Source organism: Castor canadensis, chromosome 13 (genome assembly GCF_047511655.1).
Source record: "Castor canadensis chromosome 13, mCasCan1.hap1v2, whole genome shotgun sequence".
NCBI lineage: Eukaryota > Metazoa > Chordata > Mammalia > Rodentia > Castoridae > Castor > Castor canadensis.
This window is the reverse complement of record NC_133398.1, coordinates 87,132,994-87,153,080: the sequence shown is the minus strand read 5'-3', so window position 1 is coordinate 87,153,080 and position 20,087 is coordinate 87,132,994. Positions and strand designations below refer to the sequence as shown.

The following is a 20,087-nucleotide window of genomic DNA, read 5'->3' as shown; positions in this document are numbered from 1 at the left end:
CTAACAGAACTGGCATTGCTTCCATCCTTGCTGGGTGGGATCAGAGGTGGGGTACCAGCGCACCTGAGCATGTAGGGCGGCGGCAGCAGCAGCAGGGTAAGTGAACGCAGCATGTGAGATGGCTGGGGTCAGCTCTGTGCTGTACAGGGGGTCAGGGGTCCAGGCTTCTGGGGATGCAGGGATCAAGGCAGCCCCCATCAGGTCATAGGGGTCCCGTGCGATGAAATGTGCTCCCAGAGTGGGGTGGATATTGGTGGGATTTGGTGTCGCCATTAGCTTGCTCTTGGCCATCTTGGTGTTTGCTTTGGCAAACTCTAATCTCAGGGTCTGTGGATTCTCCGGATCAAACCGAATACCATTCCATGCATTCTTGGCTGCTTCTGCTCTGGCCCGGCTGTCAAAGATCACAAAACCCACAGGCTGTCCGGAGGTGAGCTTGATCAGGGATCCTTCATGCCCCTTGAATGGCCGGAAGAGCAGGTAAAGTTCTCTGGGTTTAATGTCCACGGGGAGGCCACTGACGAACAGTGTCCGGACCTCTTCCTCCAGGGCGCCACCAGAGCCCGTGCCCATGCCGGTGCCCGCGCTGGTGCAGAGCGCGCCGTCCGGCTTCAGGTTGCTCACGGGGAGGGTAGGGGGTGGCGAGGGGAGGGAAGGGGGTGGCGAGGGGAGGGGAGGGGGCGGCGAGGGGAGCGGAGCGGGGAGGGGAGCGGAGCGGGGAGGGCGAACTCGGCGCCTGGCCCCCGCGGGGAGCGGCGTGTCCTGGGAGTGCGGGGCGGGGTGGCGGTGGGGGGGCCCCGCGGGGCCGCGAGAAGGCTGGGGTCACATTAAGTTCGGTGGGTGCAGGAGGTGGGGAGGGGGTGCGGCAGGGGGAGGCACGGGAAACCTGAGCGGAGCCCGAGTGGCCGCCGCCTCCGCCTTTTCACTGCGACTGGAGAGTGGCCTGCGGGCCATGGTGGCCCACGTGCAGTTTCTGAGCTAGAATAACGTCTTAGCCTAAGGTTCCTTCAAAGGAGAGTCTGAGATAAATGACCTGAGTGCAGATTTTTTTTTTCTTTTGAGACACAATTGACCTTTGTATCCCAGGTTGGCTTTGAACTCATGATCTTCTTGCCTACGTTGATGGCCAAGCACAATCATAGGTTATATATCATAAGCTGATTTTTGTTGATTGATTGTTTAGCAGATATTCTAGGAATTACTGTAGTTTGTCAGTCTATTTAGAATTAGTAGTGAATCACTTTACATAAAATATGAGAACATTTAACATTATAAATTGATTTATCCCTCTATCATTTTTGTGCTGTTTTACATATATTTTAAGCCCCAATGTTATTATGTTATTACCGTGTTTTAAACAGTATGCTGTCCTTTAAGGAATTTCTCTAAAAAATATGTAGGTCTTTATATTTACCTACACATTTACCATATGTGGTACATCTTATGCCTTCATATAGATCCAAGTTTCCATCTGGTATCATTTTCCTTGAACCTGATGATTTCTTTCTTTATGCTTGTTTATTTGCTTATTTAGAGTTTCCTGTAACTCGTTTATTGTTGATTTTTCCCTGCATTTGCTTATCTGAAAATATGTTTATTTTATTCTAATTTTTGAAGGATTTTCATTGGACACAGAATTCTAAATTGACCATTGCTTCCTTCAGCATTTTAAAGGTATTCTTCCTACCTGAAAAGTTAAACATTATTATCATTGTTGCTACCTTATGTGCAATGCATCATTTTTCTCTTTGTCTTTAGTTTGAAGTAATTTGATTTTGATATGACCAGGTTTGATTTTCTTTGTATTTATCTTGTTTGAGATTCACTGAAATTTTTGGATCTGTAGGTTAATTTTTTTAATCAAACTGCATCAAAGTGAAATGGCTTAAAACAACAACATATGTTAGCTAAGAGTGTGTGTATGTCAGAGGTCTGGGGTGGATTAGCTGTGGTTTTCCCATTCTGGTCTATTACAAGACTGCTGTCATCTCAAGGTTTGGCAGGAATGGATCTGCTTCCAAGCTCACACATGTGTCTGTTCATAGGATTTAGTCCTCTGTGGACTTTTGAACCAAAACTTTGATTCCTCATGAAGTGCTGGTCAAAGGACCAAGAGACTTGCTTGGTCCTTTGCTCTTTGAATCTTGCCAAAGAGCAACTCACAGCATGACAGCTTGCTGCACCAGAGTGAGCAAGCAAGAGGATAAATGAGAGTGCTAGCATGAGACATTGCAAACTAGGTAAAAGTCACATTCTTTTGTAACATAATCATAAAAATGACCTCTCATATAATGATTATCTCCTTTCTTCCATCACCCAAGATGGCCACAGCCTAATCAGACCTGTGAATATACCTTGTTACATGACAAGGGGAGTAAGGTTTGCAGTTGCAATTAAGATTTTTAATCAGCCAATCTTTTTTTTATTGTGTTATTGTTGTCTTGGGGGAGTACATTGTGACATTTACAAAAGTGCTTCCAATGTACCTTAGTTAAATTCATCCTCTCCATCATTTCCCTTTATCTCCCTCACCCCACTCTTAGAATAGTTTTAACAGGTCTCATTTTTTCCATTTTCATACATGAGTAAATAATATTTCCACCATATTCACCCTCTACACCCTTTCTTTATATCCTCCCCGCTACTCACTGGGACCATTCCCCTAATTAGCTAACTTTAAAATAAAAAAGATTATTCTGGATTACTGGAGTCATCCCAAAATAATCACAAGGGTCCTATCATTGTGGGAAACAGATGGCTCAGGGGCAATGTGATTACATAAAAGTCTTAACTGACAAATTGCTGCCTTTGGAATGGAAGAATGCAGGAACTTCTAGAAACTGAAAGAGGCAAGAAAACAGATTGTCCCATACAGCATCCATAAGGAACATAGCCTTACCAATACCTTGACCTTAATCTAGTGAGGACTATTTTGGACTTCTGACCTCTAGAACTGTAATAGATTTGTGTTGTTTTAAGCCACTATTGTAATATGCTATAGCAGCAATAGGAAACCAATACTACTTTAGTCTTACTCAGTGTGCTAGATGCAGTCCATACTCAAGGGGAAAGAATTGCACAAGATTACACAAGGGAGTGAATACCAGGAAGTGAGCCATTAAAGAAGGTTGTCTGCCACCATTAGCAAGTTAGGGGATGTAATTATTGAATATAGGAGAAACTCAAGATACTATTCTGCTATCTATAAAAATGAATGGTGCTTTATTACTGAATTGATTATATGCCTTTCTTTTTCACTAGAAAAAGAACAAGTCTTCCTGGGACATCTGGATAAAGATGTTTAACAGACTAATATTATCTAAGTATCCTGAAAGTTTGAATCACATTTAAGATATACTTACTATTATTTACATTCCTTTACTTATCATTCAACAAATTAAATACTTTGTTATTGGCTGAATATATTTCCTCAAAAATCTCATGTTGAATCCTTACTCCCAATGTGACTATATTTGGAGGTAGAACCTGTGATAAATGAGGCTACTAGAGTGGGACTCTAATCCAATAAGGCTGGTGCCCTTATAAGAAGTGGAAGAGAAACCAGAGGTCACTCTTTGTGGGTGCTCAGAGGAAAAGGTCATGTGAAGTTAAAGCAGTTATCTGCAAGTCAGGAAGTTAGACACGGAATTGGGTGGCACTTTGATCTTGGAACTTCCCAGACTCTATAACCCTGAGAAATAAATTAGGTTGCATAAACTACCCAGTCTATGACATTTTGGTGTAGCAATCCCTTAACCAGAACCAAAGAAGATATATTGAAGGGAAAAAAATTAGACTAAGATATCAGAGATTGAGCATCAGGTAGAAAAGTTCATGGCTGGTAGAAAAGTTCTTCCAGCACAAAGTCTAGGCTGTACGTGACAAGGTTCCAAAGAAGGGATGCAAGGTAAGCCCTTAAAATGTAAGGGCATGAACAGTCTTTCTTCCATTGTAGTGGGAGCATTTTAATTGCAGGCAATATTTGGGCTGGTAGGATAGATAAAGCCCAGGCTGACTGGAGATGGTCTGCTGTGTATGTGAGAAGTGCGTTGAGATTCTAGTGTCTAGTGGCCTCTGCTAAAGACATAGACTGCATGGGTTGGGATTATGATGCCTTACAGAGCTGCATCAATGTCATCTGGCTGGGGGTCAGGTCAGGGTCCATTAGATAAAGGGTAAGTCTGCAGTTGGTGTGTCGTCATATGTTTTCTTGCAGCACTGCATTATCTTGACTGAGAAATGATAGTATCGAAAGAGGGAAAGGCTGAAGCATGCTGGCTAATACTTCCTAAGTTACAGAGATGTTATCAGAACAATTGTAAGGCAAGGGTAAGTTTATACTAGAGTAGAAGTTAATATTTAGCTAAATTTCTTAGCTTGAAAATCTAGCCACCGAGGAGAACACTTTTTTTTTTAGCTAAGTTTCTTAGCAAAATGTAAGTATGATCACATATCACTTACTGTTGAGGACACTTTCACAGAAGTGTATCATTAGGTTATACAGTCATCACAGAGTGTACTTCCACAAACCTAGATGATTCGACCAACTACATACCTAGGCTATGTGACACAGCCTACTGCTGCTAGACTTCACACCTGCACAGGATGGCACCACACTGACTACTTATGCAATTGTAACACAATGATAAGTGTTTGTGCATCTAAACATAGAAAGGGTACAGTAAAAATGGTGTAAAAGATACAAATGGTACACCTATGCAGGGCACTTACCATGAATGGAGCTGACAGGTCTGGAAGTGGCTCTGGGTGAGCCAGGGAGTGAGTGGGGAGGGAGAGAGTGGGGAGGGAGTGGGTGGGGAGGGAGGGAGTGGGTGGGGAGGAAGGGAGGGAGGGAGGGAGTGTGAAGGCATAGGACATCACTATGCACTGCTGTAGACTTTGGGAACATTTCACACTTAGGCTGCATTACCTTTATTAAATATTTTTATTTCTTCAGTAATAAATTAACTTTAGCTTACTGTAACCTTTTTACTTCAATTTTTGAACTTTGGGGCTCTTTTTTAAATAGCAGTGTGTAATACAAACACATTGTACAGTTATACAAAAATATTTTCTTTATATCTTTTAAGCTTTTTTCTATTTTTAAGCTTTTTAACTTTTAAAAACTTTTTTTAAACCCTTAACTAAGACATACCACACACATTAGCCTAGACCTACACAAGGTCAGGATCATTAATATTACTGAATTCCACCTCTACCTTTTGTCCCAGTGGAAGATCTTTAGGGGAAATAGCACACATGGAGGGTCACACATGGTAACAGTGCCTTCTCTTGGCACCCCATCAATGTCCCTCTTGAAGGACCTGCCTGAGGGTGTTTTACAGTTAATCTGTTTTTATAAGTAGGAGTATACTCTAATATAATGGTAAAGATATAGTAAATATATAAATCAGTGACATAGTCATTTTTATCATTACCCACTATATCCTGTGCATAACAAATGGTCTGGGCTAAACTTTTATATGATTGGTAGTGAGTAGCTTTGTTAACACTGCCATCACCACAAACACGTGAATTACATGCTGTGCTGTGATCCTAAGTGATAGGAAGTTTTCAGACTATTGTATCTTGTGGGACCACTGTCACACATGTGGCTGTTATTTAGGTCATGACTGTATTGTAGTCAGTCATGTGTGACTAGTTGGCAGGAGAGTAGCAGGTGGGGGATGATGATGTGCTTTAAGCAGTCTCAGGCTTCTAGGTGATCTGAGCCATCTACCTAGTACAGAAGGGATGACTCTCACCAACTTAAGAGAGGCAATCAGTGAATAAAGGAGCAAGTCTGCTGAGACTTTTTTGTTTTGAGACTGAGTATATAGCCCAGGCTGGCCTTGAACTTGAACTCCCAATCCTCCAGTCTCAGCTTCGTGAGTGCTGGGATTACAAACGTGCACCTCTATGATGGAAAGAAGTAGAAGGAGTAAAAATAACAATGGGAGGTTTATTCCTTATCTCCCAGATGAAGAAGAAAAAAAGTGCAAAATGGAAGAAGACAGGTTTATTGCTTGTGGAAGGGGGTACTGTCTGCACCTGCACTTTTAGATGAATGAGTGACCAAAGTCTTTTGATATCAACATCCCTGGAAGACATTTGGCCACTCATCAGTGACAGGATAATGGCCTGACTAAAGACAAAAGCAGGAGAAAGAGATAACATTTCACAAGGTGTTAATTGAACCTGTGCTATGGTTTGAATGTATCTCCCAAAGTTCATGTGTTGAAAACTTAATTCCTAATGCAGCAGTGTTGAGAGGTGGGACTTGTAAGAGGTGGTTAGGACTTAGCTGAATGGGTTAATGGGTTAGTTATCTTGGGAATGGGTTCCTGATTAAAGAATGAGTTGAATCACCTATCTCTTTCTCCTCTACCTTCTACAATAGATAAGGCAGCAAAAAGGCCCCCCAACCTTGTACTTTTCAGCTTCCGGAGTGTAAAAAATACATGTATTCTTTCCAAATTACCTGCTCTCAGTATTCTGCTATAACAACACAAAACAGACTACTGCAACTTGCGAATTGGAAATCTCTAGTAACTCTAGCATTTAGAGTAATGGTTAAGCTGAAGCAACTATGATTTGTATTTGCTTATGATTTGTATGTATTGGGAGCTGTGTGGGTTTTTTTTTAACAAATAATTATTGAGTACCAATGGTGTGTCACACATTGAGAATTCACAGTGGACAAACCAGAAAAAAATCCATGCCATCATTTTAGTGTTCCCTATATTTTAGTGTCTTACTAGAGAAGTGCCTTGAAAAAGTACTGACCTTGGTGCCTCTGATTTTTAAATAAGTATTTGGCTTGCTTGAAGCCACTCATGCTTTTAGCTTTTATTGGACCAGTCTGCCAAATTCCTCCAAAAACAGTTACCGTCTTTCATTTCTCTGGTTGCCTTGGATTTGGCTCTGAGATTTATTCCTGTAAGACTTGAGGATTGTAATTACTAGTCTTCAAAGTAGAGGTTGGACTATTGCATACTTCCACCCATTAGGGTTCAGGGCTCTGCTATTTAAGATAATACACTGGGCATTGTCTGGTCCTCTGGAATTTCTAGTGTACTCAAATGACAGCTTCTCTTAAAAATTTCCTAGACACTCCAAAAGACTCAACACCTGTTGGATCTTTTTGGGCAATAATGCCAGTACATATTGTATCTCTCATTGTTATGCCCAATTTATGAAGTCAGTTGTAAACCCATCACCTGCACATAAGAGCTTTTCTCAGAACAGACTCTGAAGCTGGTGCAATTGACCACACAACAGACCCTTCCTCTGGTGCTGTAAGTATTACCTTCTAAGTCAAGACTAAGGCCACTGAGGAGGATTTTGGAGGTTATGGACCACACATCATGTTCATTGGTTGCCCATGGCATTCTTGTGCAAATGTCTATCTATTGTGGCCTCTGCTATGTGCCTTTGGAATATCAACTTCCTGTGGCTTATCAGGCATTATTAAAGTCTTAGACCTTTAAAGGCTCCATACTTGTGGGGCTCAGAGCCCAAATACCCATTAAGCCTCACCCATCTCACCGATAGCTTGGCACAGCCACTGAATCTGCTCTGCCAAAATGGAAACCATGGCTATAAGAAAGGGCTAAACTCAATAAAGTAGGCCTTCCTATTGCTGTAGGAAGAAGTGCTCTTCCCCCTGCCCTTATCCTGTATGGGAGACCTTGCTCAGGAAGATGGGACACCAGTGGTTATCTCCACTGCTATTTCCCTTGCTTGGTGGGGAGTCTCTTGGGTCCAACTGTCTGAGACAGAAAGGGACCTGGTGTTCTGTGTAAATAACACTGGACAAATAACATTAGCCTTGCTTGGTGGAGCCTTCTGCTCCTGCTATCTTAGCTAGTCTGAGAGCCATGCCCTCAGCTGCCCCACACTCTGTGTGTAATTCCTTGTATTTCTTTTTCCTGGAATTTGCAATAAGTCTAACCTCAAATCCATCTTCTTTTCACACACACAGGCTGCTTACCAAGCTGTAGGAAAAAACAAACAAATAAATGCAAGAATAACATTACCCTGAACCTAGAGGAACATCGGGTCCACAAGCACTGATAAATAATTTTTGTTCCTTCCCTCAGGCTCCTCCCCTACCCAAAGGACTACTTAGAGGATATCTCAGTTTTTTGCACCCCCTTAAACATATAGCAGAACTGCTACTTATTGGTCCAGTGACCCCCATTCCAATGCTAAGCTAGGTCTCCACCAACCCACTGACATCCACCTGGCTCCCTACAGCTACAAAAGGGTTTCTGGAGCCTCCTGTAACATCATCTGGCCAGTTCCCCTCACTCAGACTCACTGGCCTTTAACTACCTCTTATATGCATGTCATTCTCATGGAAATTTCAACCCAGGCCTTCCTACAGGCCCAAAACTGTTGGGCCTACCACACAAGCCTCTTCTAGATACCCCTAGTATACATGCCTAGGCCACACCTGCCTTACCAGGCCTACAACCACCTGGACCTTTGTCAGAGGGACCAAATATCCCACCCTATGCCTCTCTCCCTTTCTCAGCCCAATTTAACCCATCCTGGATCAAACTATATCATGTAGCTACACAAGATAGAAAAGCAAGATTATACCTTCGCTCTGCCCTAACAAGTGAGTTGTTTGGCTTATGCCCACCTCATTCTGACATATAAACTGTCTCTGCTAAGAAACTGCCTGTTCTTAACCCCTTTGCTATGATGGTGGTGGTCTATTGCAGTCCAATGAAGGGAGGTATTTATACTATGCTCTGCCTCTCTTTGCACTACTTCATCTATTTACCAGTCGCTTTGAGATTGCCTACAAGTTTCTGTAAACCCTCCTCAAATGCAAACACCTCCTGAGTAAGCTTTGTTCCTGATTCTTTAGTTCATGTGGATCAAGGGACCTTGAGTACCGCACTAGGCACCACTTGCTAAGTCCAGCAAGACAAGACCATTACCACCAACCAGGAAATAACCATGGGCCTTTCCTGGTACAGGCACAAGGCCTTCCAAGCCCTGTAGCTTTTACCTCAGAGCCCAGACTCTAGCTCAACTGATATTAGAAAATTGTTAGCCTTATATTACTCCTTAGCTGCCCACAGAGGAGTATGTTCATTGAAGGGAACTATCTGCATGTACATCAACAATGCTGAGCAAATGAAATAGCGTCTCAAGGAAATAAAACTAACCTTAAAGCAATGCAGAAGCCAGGTGCTGTGGCTCACGCAGCAATCCCAGTTACTTGGAGGAGTAGGTAGGAGGATCATGGTCCTAGGCTAGCCCAGGCAAAATTGTGGGACCCTATCTGAAAATTAACTGAAGGAAAAAGGGCTGCAGGCATGGCTTAAGTGGAAGAGTGCTTGCCTCAAATGTGAAAGCCCCTGAATTCAAGCCCCGGTATTGCCAAAAAACAAAACAAAACAAAACAAAACAAAAAAACAATGCAAATATTCAAACATATTCATACCGATAGTTCTGGACACTGCAGATTGATTCTGTGGAATCAATGTCTCTTCATAGGCTTACAAACCCTGATAGTTGTCTTTATAAACATTGGGTCTAACTGCTTTCTAGGGAGATACTTCTACTCCCTAGAAGTTTCAGGCATCACCAAAGTTGATGTCAAGGTCTGAAGGGGTCAACTGAATTGTGTAAAGCTGGATATTATGAACTGCATCGATGCGTGCTGAAAATGGGAGGGCAAGTTTCACTCCCACTCAGGTCTAAAGGGGAAGGTCCCCTACCTAGCAAGCGTACCAGGCTCAGTTCTGCATGTCTCTAAGTGCAGATTTCAGGTCTCTGCCATGCCTTGGAATTTCTCGAACCAACAAACCCCATCCTGGTGCAGGCACCCGCACCTCCCAGCACCTTGTCCTCTGGCTCCCATAGCCTGTGCCTGCTTAGTCTGCTGCTGAATGAAGTCCCTGTGTGGCCCTGCCTGGCAGGCATTGTCCTCTTGCCCTGCTGTGAGTATATGGCTATCTGTTAGGTGTTGAGTGTCATGTGTTTGGCTGTATCCTTAACTCTGGGGCAGGGCTCCTTCCCTCACCAATGGGATAGATAGAAGGTGTTAATACACTATCATCATTTAAAATTCTTCAGGTATGGTAATGGGTATGCAGTGATATCTCAATGTGGTCTTAATTTGCACTTCCCAAAGGGTGAGTGACGCTGAATATCTTTCCAAGTGCTTATTTGTCCTCCCTATGTCCTCTTTGGTGAAACATCTATGTTTTATGCCTCTTTTTTTTAAATTGGATGTTTTTTAAAACTACTGAGTTTGTTTTTATTTTAAAAAGAACAATCAAATATAAGTCCTTCTTTATCAAGTGTTTGGTTTGGCAGTATTTTTCAACCAGTTTGTGGCTTGTCATTTCATCCTCTTAAAAAGATCTTTCGCAGAGAGAAAGTTTGTAACTTTGATGAAATATAGTGTATGCATTCTTTTCTCTTTTGTGCATCACACATTTTGGCATTATATTTAAGAAATGTTCATCAAACCCTAGTTTCTAAGACTATCTCCAATGTTTTATTCATCAAGGAATTAATTTCTAAATTGCCAAATAAAATCACTTAAGCTTATTCTGTATTTCATGTTATTTTGAAATATGTATACACTGTGAAATGGTTAAATCAAGCTAATTAGCATATGCATTACCTCATATACTTACCATTTTTTTGTGGTAAGAATGCTTATAATATTTAACTTTTTGTAGTTCCCAAGACTATAACACTTTTTTGTTAGCTCTGGTCATCATGCTATAACTTTCCTATGTTTTTTCAAAAAGTTTTATAGCATTGTATGTTACATCTGAGTCTATGATCCATTTGCAGCTAATTTTTTTAGTTAATTTTTATATACTGTGGATGTTTAGTCAAGTTTTTTTGCCTATGAATAACCATTTATTAAAAACACTTTCCTGCCCTCATGAATTGGCTACTTGTGTGGACCTATTGCCAGTCTCTTTGTCCTCTTCCTTTGATCTATACATCTGTCCTTCTGCCAGTCAACAGACTTGATTGCTATAGCTATATCATTTGTCTTCAGATCAGATAAAGTGGTTCCTTCAACTTTCTTCATCTTTATCCAAATTCTGTCAACTGTTTTAGTTCCTTTCTCTTTTCATATGCATTTTAGAAAACTTCATGTCTTTAACTTCAAAATACATCTGTGGGCCCGCCACCCGCCACAGCCTGCGGGAGGGACGCTGGGCGGCCGCGACGGGGGGCGCTGGCGGCGGCTCCCGGGCCGGGACGGGCCTGGGCCCCGGGGGGAGCTCCGCGGCCAGGCGGCAGCGGCACGGAGTGGGCACGGCGCCTGCAGCCGGGCCCCGGCCCCGGTGGCGCCGCCTCCGCCCACGGCTTCTGCATGGCCGGCCGGTCACTCCTCCTGCTATGACGCCTGGGCAGATCCCAGACCCTTCTGTGACTGCGGGCTCTCTGCCAGGGCTTGGCCCCCCACAGGACTCCCCAGCTCGGCGCTGACATCCGCAACACTGGGGCCATGATTGCACCCTTGCATTTCCTGGAGGTGCAACTGGGCAAGAGGCCCCAACCCGTGAAAAGTGAGCTAGCCTAGGAAGAGGAGCGAAAGAAAAGGCACCTGGAGAAGAACAAGGTCGCAGCCGCCTGATGGAGGAACAAGAAGGAGGAGCGTACAGAGCTTCTGCAGCAGCAGTCGGAGTGGCTGGAGCTCCTGAACGCCCAGCTGAAGACCCAGATGGAGAAGCTGAAGACCCAGATGGAGGAGCTGAAGCAGGAACCACAGCAGCTCATCCTCAACCGCCACCGCCCCACCTGCATCGTATGGACCGACAGCGTCAGGACGCGAGTCCGAAGGCCACCCACTGCCGAAGCAGCTGGACAAGAAGTGACAGCGGGCCAGGAGGAGGATTCGGAGGAGGGAAGAAGGAGGAGAGGCAAAGAGGGAGGAGGAGGAGTCCTGGAGGCCCTTCCTCAGCACATCAGAAACTATGCGATGCGGCTCAGCCGGCCAGCACCAGGCAGGCTTTCTTGTGAAACTCAGATCCGCCACAGGAGGAGAAGAGCGGCCTGAAGAAACCCAGTGGGACCAAGTGCTGACACCGAAGTTGACCCGTGGGTGGCAGGGCTGTCCTGCCTAGGGCCCAGCTGGAAGGAGGCAGGATGGGACACCTGTGCTAGAGAGATGCCCAGCCAGGTAGCCTCGGGCACATCTCTGGCCCCTCTGCCAAGATACCCACCTGAGGGACCACCAAGCAGCCAGGAAAAGCCATGAATTGCAACCAAAATGAAGCTGAGGATGGAACTCAGCATGAACTGCAGTCCTCCTGGCCTGAGTCTGCCATGAGGCTGGAGAGGGGCACACGGGGGCCCTGCTGCCAGGCCAGGAGGCGGCAGCCAGGCCACCCTTGCGGCCCTGCCGGGTCGCTGTGGGCACTGAGGCGCGGGCGCCCTTCCAAAGCGCATACTCACCGAATGTTTACAGACAGGCTGTCCTGGCAGGGCTGCAACGGCACATGTTTTTTATACTTTCTTTTTTTTTTTTAAATATTTTTTACAAAAAAAAAGATTTTATACAAGCAATATATATATATGGATTTCTATAATCACTTGATGTGATACAGTATAAATATGCTCTGGTTTGTTTGTTACAGACAGATGCCCACCAGTTATTGCTGTTGTGTGTAACTCTTAAGCACTGTAGCCTCGGGGTGTCGGTGGCTGGGCAGGTGGGGTGCAGTTCCATCCTTGTAAACCCTTCCTAGTACTCAGTCCTGTACCACTCAGTAAACTTTTCTCTTACTTATAAAAAAAAAAAACAAAAATACACTTGTGGAATTTTGATAGCAATGTAACAAACCAATGATAACTTTACCATGTTGAGTCCTCCAATCCACAAACATGGTGTGTTCATTTATTTAGCTCTTTGATTTCTCTCATCCGTTTGTTGTAATTTTCAGCATGCAAGCCCTGTACATGTTTTGTTAGATTTATATGTTGATATCTCAATTTTTTGAACAATTTTCAATTATATTGTATTTTTAATTTTGGTTTTTATGTATTCATTGTCAGCATGGAGATCTAGCATTCCTTTGTATTCCTTTGATATGTAGTGAACTTGCTGAGCTTAATCATTAGTTCTAGGAGCTTTTCGTCGTTTCCTTCTGATTTTCTACCTATATAATCACATCAAATATAAATATGGACAGTTTCATTTCTTCCTTTTCAGTTTGTGAGACTTTGCTTTCCTTTTCTTGTCTTATTGCACTGACTAAAACCTCTCTGCTTGTTCCTAATCTTAGAAGTACTTAGTCTTTCACAGCTAAGTGTCTTGTTGATGTGTTTTATAGATTCTCTTTATAAATATGAGGAAGTTGTCTATTTCTATTTTTTCTGCAAGTTTTTAATCATAAATGAGAATTAATATTGTCAAGTGTTTTTATTTTATCAAGTGATACAATCATGGGATTTCTTTCTTTAGTTAACCACATGGTAGATTTCATTGATTGTGCCTCAAACACTGAAAGAGCTTGTGTCTTTGGATGAAAGTGCACTTGACCGTAGTGGATAGTACTTTTTTATATTGCTGACTTCTACTTGCTAGTATTTATTAAGTTTTTTGTGTTTTGATATATATTGTCACACTGTCTTTATGTGGTTTGTATCTTTGAATAATGTGAACTTCACAAAATGAATTGAGAAGTTGTGATGGGTGATTTTATATGTCAACTTGGGTAATCTAACAAACCCAGTTGTTTAGTCAAACACTAGTCTAGATGTTGCTGTAAAGGAATTTTTGAAGACGTGATTTATGTTTAAATGAGTAGACTTTGAGTAAAGCACACTATCTTCCATTATATGGGAAGGTGGGTCTTATTCTTATTCAACCAGTTCAAGGCCTTTTATTTTTTTGGTTTTGGCCAAACTTTTTATTTAGTGTTCTGTAGTTGTTTAACACACACTTAAATGGTTTTATTGGGGGAAGGGAAAGGGGAGGTCCTTGCAGATTCCCAAGGAAATGTCAGAAAGGCAATATGGCCAGCATTATCCATTTGCTTTTTTGGGTTTACTGGGTGAAATAGCACTTTCCTCACATAGGTATCTGATCTCAGGTTTTTCATAGACTGAGAACAATGAGATTTCAGTTGGAAGACAACCTGAAGTCATTTAGAGTAGCATACCCTGACCACCTTCTAACAGCTAGCTTGTCTGTACAGGAAGGATGATTCATCTCTCAATGGAGACCAATGTACATCTAGATGGCTAGATGTTTGTGGAAGATCTTAGAATTGCTTGCCTCATTTACTGGGAAAAATTAAGATAGGAACTGGTCTTTAGGGACACTGTTACTTGGAAAATCACAACACTAGTACAAGTCAAGTCTTACACATTTAACATCTGCTTGTTGAAAGCAACTCATATCAAATAAAATTAAACGTTTTACTTTTTTCCCTCACAAGAACATAAAAATTACGAAGGGAAACTTAACAGGAAATTTTAAAACGGTAACACAAATTTTCCTTTTAGTAGTCCTTGGGTAGTTATGACAGAATAGTTTCCACTTTTTTGTTTGTTTCTTTGAATGGGGATTTTGGTCCAAGTTTTGTTTGTTTCTAGTATCTGCTTCTGCCTCCCCGTCTACAGATCGGCTTCCTGTTCCACTTTGATGGCTTTCCCATCTAAGGACTTTCCATTCATGTCTCTGGCTGCATCCTTGGCATCTGCTGGGCTTTCAAAGGTGACAAAAGCAAATCCTCTAGGTTTGTTGGTTTCACGGTCTTTCATCAGAAGTACTTCCACTATTCATCCATATTTGCCAAATACTGCTTCAAGGGCTTTCTCATTTGTTTCTGTATTAAACCCGCCAATGAAGAACTTTCCTGGGCGATCAGCTTCAACCATTTTTTTTCAGCTGATGATAGTCTACAGAGAGGGTGGCGACGGTCTCAAGCTCCTAAAGAGCTCGCCGATGTGGTCTTCCAAGCAGCTCAGTACGAGTGACAGCTGCTGGGACCCAGAACACAACAGCCAAGCCGCTAGGACTACTGCACAACGAGCCAGTTCAAGGCCTTTAGAGAAAAATCTGCGGTCCTGGGAAAATGGAATTCCATTTCCAGACTGCCTGAGGATTCAAGACAGCAACATCCACCCCTCTCTGTCTTCAGTGCCCTGCAGATTTCTGCCTGAATAATGAATAACCACATTAACCACTCCCTTATAATATACTTCTTTCCTAACCCCCCCACACAAACACACATGTGCACGTACACATGCATACCCACGTAGGTACGCACACATTCTATTGGTCCGTGTCTCTGGGAAATCCTGACTAATTAAAAATCCTGACTCCTCTATTTTTTACAAGGGATTTTTATGGAATTGGTGTTAATTCTGTAACTGCATGGTAGAATCCTCCAAGAAAGTATTTGAGTCTGATCATTCGTTTTTGAGCATTTTCAAATGAAGAATTCAATTCTTTAATATTTATTAAGCCATTGAGGCAATTTCTTATTGGGTGAGTTGTAGTAGTTTTTGCTTTTCAAGGAGTTTTGCTTTTTAATTTCACTGGTTCTTGCTGTTATCTTTATTTTCTTCTCTTGTTTGGTTGACATTTATTTTGCCCATCTTTTTCTAAGTTCTGGAGGTGGGAGTTTAGATTGTTGATTTTATCTTTTAATATATACATATACATGAGTTTCCCTGTCAGCACTGCTTTGGCTACACCCCCAAAACTGATGTGTCATGTTTTCTTTCCTCTTCTATTTTTTTTTTTTTTTTTGCAGTACTGGTGTTTGGATTCAGGGCCTCACACTGCTAGGCAGAAGTGCTACTACTTGAGCCATTCTGCCAACCTGGATGTAACATATTTTTATTCAACTCAATGCACTTTGTTTCCATTTTCTTGGAGACTTCCTTTTTGACCTACGGCTTATATATAAGTGTATTGTTTAGTTCCCAGGCCCCTGAAGATTTTCTGGTCCTCTTTCTGTTATTGATTTCTGGTGTTGTCTATTGTGGTGGGGGAATGCATTCTGTATGATTTAAATTCTTTTAAGTTTGTAGAGGTTTATTTTGTGAAGCAGGATATTGTTTACCTTGATATATCTTTTGAGGGAATTTGAAATGAATATGTATTCTGTATTGGATTGAAAATTATATAAGATCAAGAGAATCTTGTTGACTGATGGTATGGATGAGTTTTATATCCTTGTTGACTTTCTGTTATGTTCTATCATTGTGAGGGAGGAGTATTGAATTATGGTCTCCAGATATAATTGTGAGTCTATTTCTCCTTTTGGTCATATCGGTTTGTGTCTCATATTTTACATCTCTAGGGTTTGGTACATTCGTATTTAGTATTGCTATGTTTTCCTAAAATAAGGGAATGAGTGAGAGGGTCACCCACTACTTCCAGGTGAGGGTTGGAAGTCCAGATTTTCCAGATGGTCTTGCTGAACTATTAGTAGGGGGAGGGCTCCTTCTGCCCAGAAGGGAAGAAAGTTCCCTTCCCTCTTGACTTTCCCTGACACCACTCCAGAGGGGGATTGGAATATCTTGTTAAAACATGGAAGTTAGGAAGTCCACTTGATCTTTGCTGGTGGGGAAAAGGGTTAGGACCACAACTGTTTTTGCTGTTGTTCCCATCCTTGTCCTTAAGATTTTTGTGGTTTTTTTTTTTTTTTTGGTTTCTCTAATATTCAGTTGGGATACATGAGGCAAAAAGAAAATGTAGAGACTTTACTACTGTCTTCATATACTCTGCCTCCTTCTCTCCACCTTTCAGAGTTTTTTATTTGCTCTCTTCATAATATCTAGGGTTTTAGTTATACTTAATTGAAGCAACAGGAAAAATCATGTCTACTCCATCTTCCTAGAAATAAATGTGCTTTCATTTGAATTTTCAGTTAAGTCGTCACTTCCTATAAAAAAACATAAGTGGGTTTTTATTGTATTTCAGCTAAATTAAAATCTATAGCATATTTAAGTTTTATAAGGCACAAAATTTGCATATCATTCTATTCATTTAGATCTTCAGTTTTCTAAATGATATTTTAAAGTTGTTGTTTGATTGAATATCTTTGCTTAGATTTCTTCTCAAGTATTTGATATTTTTGATGATACTGTATATTGTATATTTAACAGTATTATTTTATAATTACTGTTTCTTTTGTGTAGAAATACAATTTATTTCTTGTAATGACTTTCTATCCAGCAATAAAAGACAGCAAAAGAATATATGATAAATTATTACGATTAATAATAGTTTATTATAGATTCTCTCAGAATTTTTCTACATAATTTACATTTCCTTTTGTTTTCTCTTCTCTTTTTTTTTGAGATGGAGTCTCACTGTTTAGCTCTTGGGTTGGTCTTAAGCTCAAGATCTTCCTGCTTCAGCTTCCCAAGTGCTAGGATTATAGATGTGCATCTTCCTTTCTAAATCTTGTATTTTTGGATTATTTTTCTTGTCTTTGTTTCACTGTCTAGAATCTATCATTATCTTGCTTAATGCTGGGTAGCAGACATTGTTGTTTCATTTCCTGTCTCAGAGAGAAAACTTTTAACATTTCACTATTAGCTATGATGTTTGTTGCAGCAATTGTTTTTTTTAATGGAAACCTATATTATCTATCTTAAGGAAGTTTTCAAGTTATAATCTTAGTTTGCTGAGAGCTTGTTATCATGAATAGAAATTGCATTTTATCATTGTTCTGTCTGTCCCTACTTAGATGATTATACGACCCTTTCCCTTTATTTTGTTAATATATTGAATTACAATGTTTTGTTTTCTTTTCTTTTTTATATTTCCTTGTGCTGAATTGAACCCAGGGTCTTGTGCTCTATTGCCATGTATTCTACCAATGAACTAGTTAGTTTTTAAAATGTTAATAAAACTGTGTATTCCTAGGATAAATATAATTTGATAATTACGAATTATCTTGTTTTAAATCTCTGGATTCAAGTTAGTAGTACTTTCATCAGAAGTTTTACTACTATTTTCATGGAATATATTAATGTGTAACTTTTCTTTCTTATAATATCCTTGTCAGGTTTTTTTGGTAAGGTTATTCTGTTCTCATAAAACAAACGTGAAGTGTTTCCTTTTATTGTATTCTCCAGAAGAAATTGGAAAACCTTTAATAAGTCAAACCATCAGCCTGTCTATAAAGTATACGCTTTTAGTTACGACACTACTTTGATTTCCCTCTGAATTGCTTCTTCTTCCTCCCTATGTTTCTGCCTCTTTTTCTCCATTTGTCTCTGTCTCTCTTGGTGTATATACCTGGAACCCAGTCCCCACAGGGAAACACAAGAGGGCTACTTGACCCTATATGTGCAGTATATTCATTAAGGAATAGGAAGTTAATCTCTTATAGTAGGCAGGAGGACTGCCTGCCTTTTCCTCTGGAAGGAGTCCCTACTTCTTCCTTCCCTGGCTACTCAAATGCAAACATCCTTGGAACAATGGTCCTGTAAAAGCAGGGTGGGGGAGTGTGTTTGGGGGGGACGGTCAGTGCTTCAGTTACAAAATGTGCTGAAACATGACAAGTCCTTGGAGAATTATGTCTCAGCACCCATTCTTGCCATTTTTTCCTATCCTTTTCATCTTAAAGTTATTTATAAGATTACTTCCTTTCTCTTTCTTAAAGAATCTGGACCATCACTTAAAATATTCAAAGATGTTCCTTTGGTAAATGAATAAATTTCCAGTCTATGTACATCACGACGATTTCACTGGCAAGCATTGTTGGTACTGAGTTGCTTTAGTTTGAAATTGAATTTCCAGTGCAGAAGTAGATCTTCATTAATTGACCCAGTAAAAGACAATCTAAGGCCTTCCTTTGTGTGCTGTGACCCTCCCTCTATTGCTGGCTTCATTTCCATCAGTTTCACCTCTTCCCCCCCCATCCCCCCATTTTACACACCTTCTTCAGTTTCCAATTGGGTAGTGAATCTTCCAGTTTTAGGAACCAAAAGCATGCTGTTTTCGTTGCAGGACTGCCTTCCCTAGACCCCAGTTACCACAGGTCCCTCTAAAGAGCCTACGCACCACACCCTCACAGGAGCTTTATTAGAACCCTGCAGTTTAGAATCAGAATGCTCACTCCTTCTATTAGTCACTCCCCCCCCTTTTAGCATACTTTTCTTAGTCTTTGTAATATTTAGTCACAATTAGAATGAAACAATTAGTTGCATAAAGATTGTGTCTCCTGCTAGAATATAAATTCTATAAAGGTAGAGACTGTCATTTTTCTCATGGTGAAGCATATAGTAGGCACTAAGTGCATGTTTATGGAATAACTTCATTAATTTAAATTTTTCAAAAGTCATTTGAGGGTATGTGTTTATTAGTGAACTTTTGTGAGTAGATAAATGGATTGACGTAGTTCATACTCTTGTTTCCTCTCAAGATTTCATTGAGGTCATCTCTTCACTCTTTGCTTTCTATTGCAACAACTTCACTTGATCTTCATCCACATGGATCTCCTACTGGCTTCAGGTCCAGTAGGACCTGGGAGGAGATAGATGGATGGGTAATGAAAGTAGCCTAGATCATGGACAGTGGATGGTATTGGAAATAATAACAGTAGTAACATAATAATAATATAATAAATTACAGTTGATCAGCATCAATGTAATTAATAAGGGTATAATAAATGATAAATAATATTTACTAAACATTTACTCTATGCCAGACACCATGCTAAATGCTCTGTATTTCTTCCTTTAATTTCACAATCTTATCATAGTATAGTTCAGTTATCATCAGCATAGGCAACATATTAACATAGATCTTATTAATATAGGCAAAACATTGGGCATTGGAGAAATGCAGTAACTCTTTCAAGGTCACACACTACTATGTGGCAGAAGTAGGATTTGAATCCATGTTGGGGTGACTCCAGAATCCATGCTCTGACTGCTAGACTATATTGTCTTTATGTTTCTACTAGTTGTCAAAATATGGTGAAGGTTTGTAGGAAAAAAATCTTGTAGAGTGGTTTCTTTTTCTAATTTCAGCTCTAAAGTAATAACCAGATTTAGTGATAAAGAAAATATTCAGATATAGGACTCTTATCCTTTTTAGCTGACCCAGAATGGAATTG

The 20,087-nt window shown here is 40.9% G+C and overlaps 2 pseudogenes; one reads left to right on the top strand and one right to left on the bottom strand.

The window, feature by feature from the left end:
* On the bottom strand, positions 1-610 carry LOC109701742 (RNA-binding protein with multiple splicing 2 pseudogene; annotated as a pseudogene).
* A 10,754-nt stretch (positions 611-11,364) lies between these two features.
* On the top strand, positions 11,365-16,964 carry LOC109701750 (jun dimerization protein 2 pseudogene; annotated as a pseudogene).
* Positions 16,965-20,087: the final 3,123 nt, after the last annotated feature.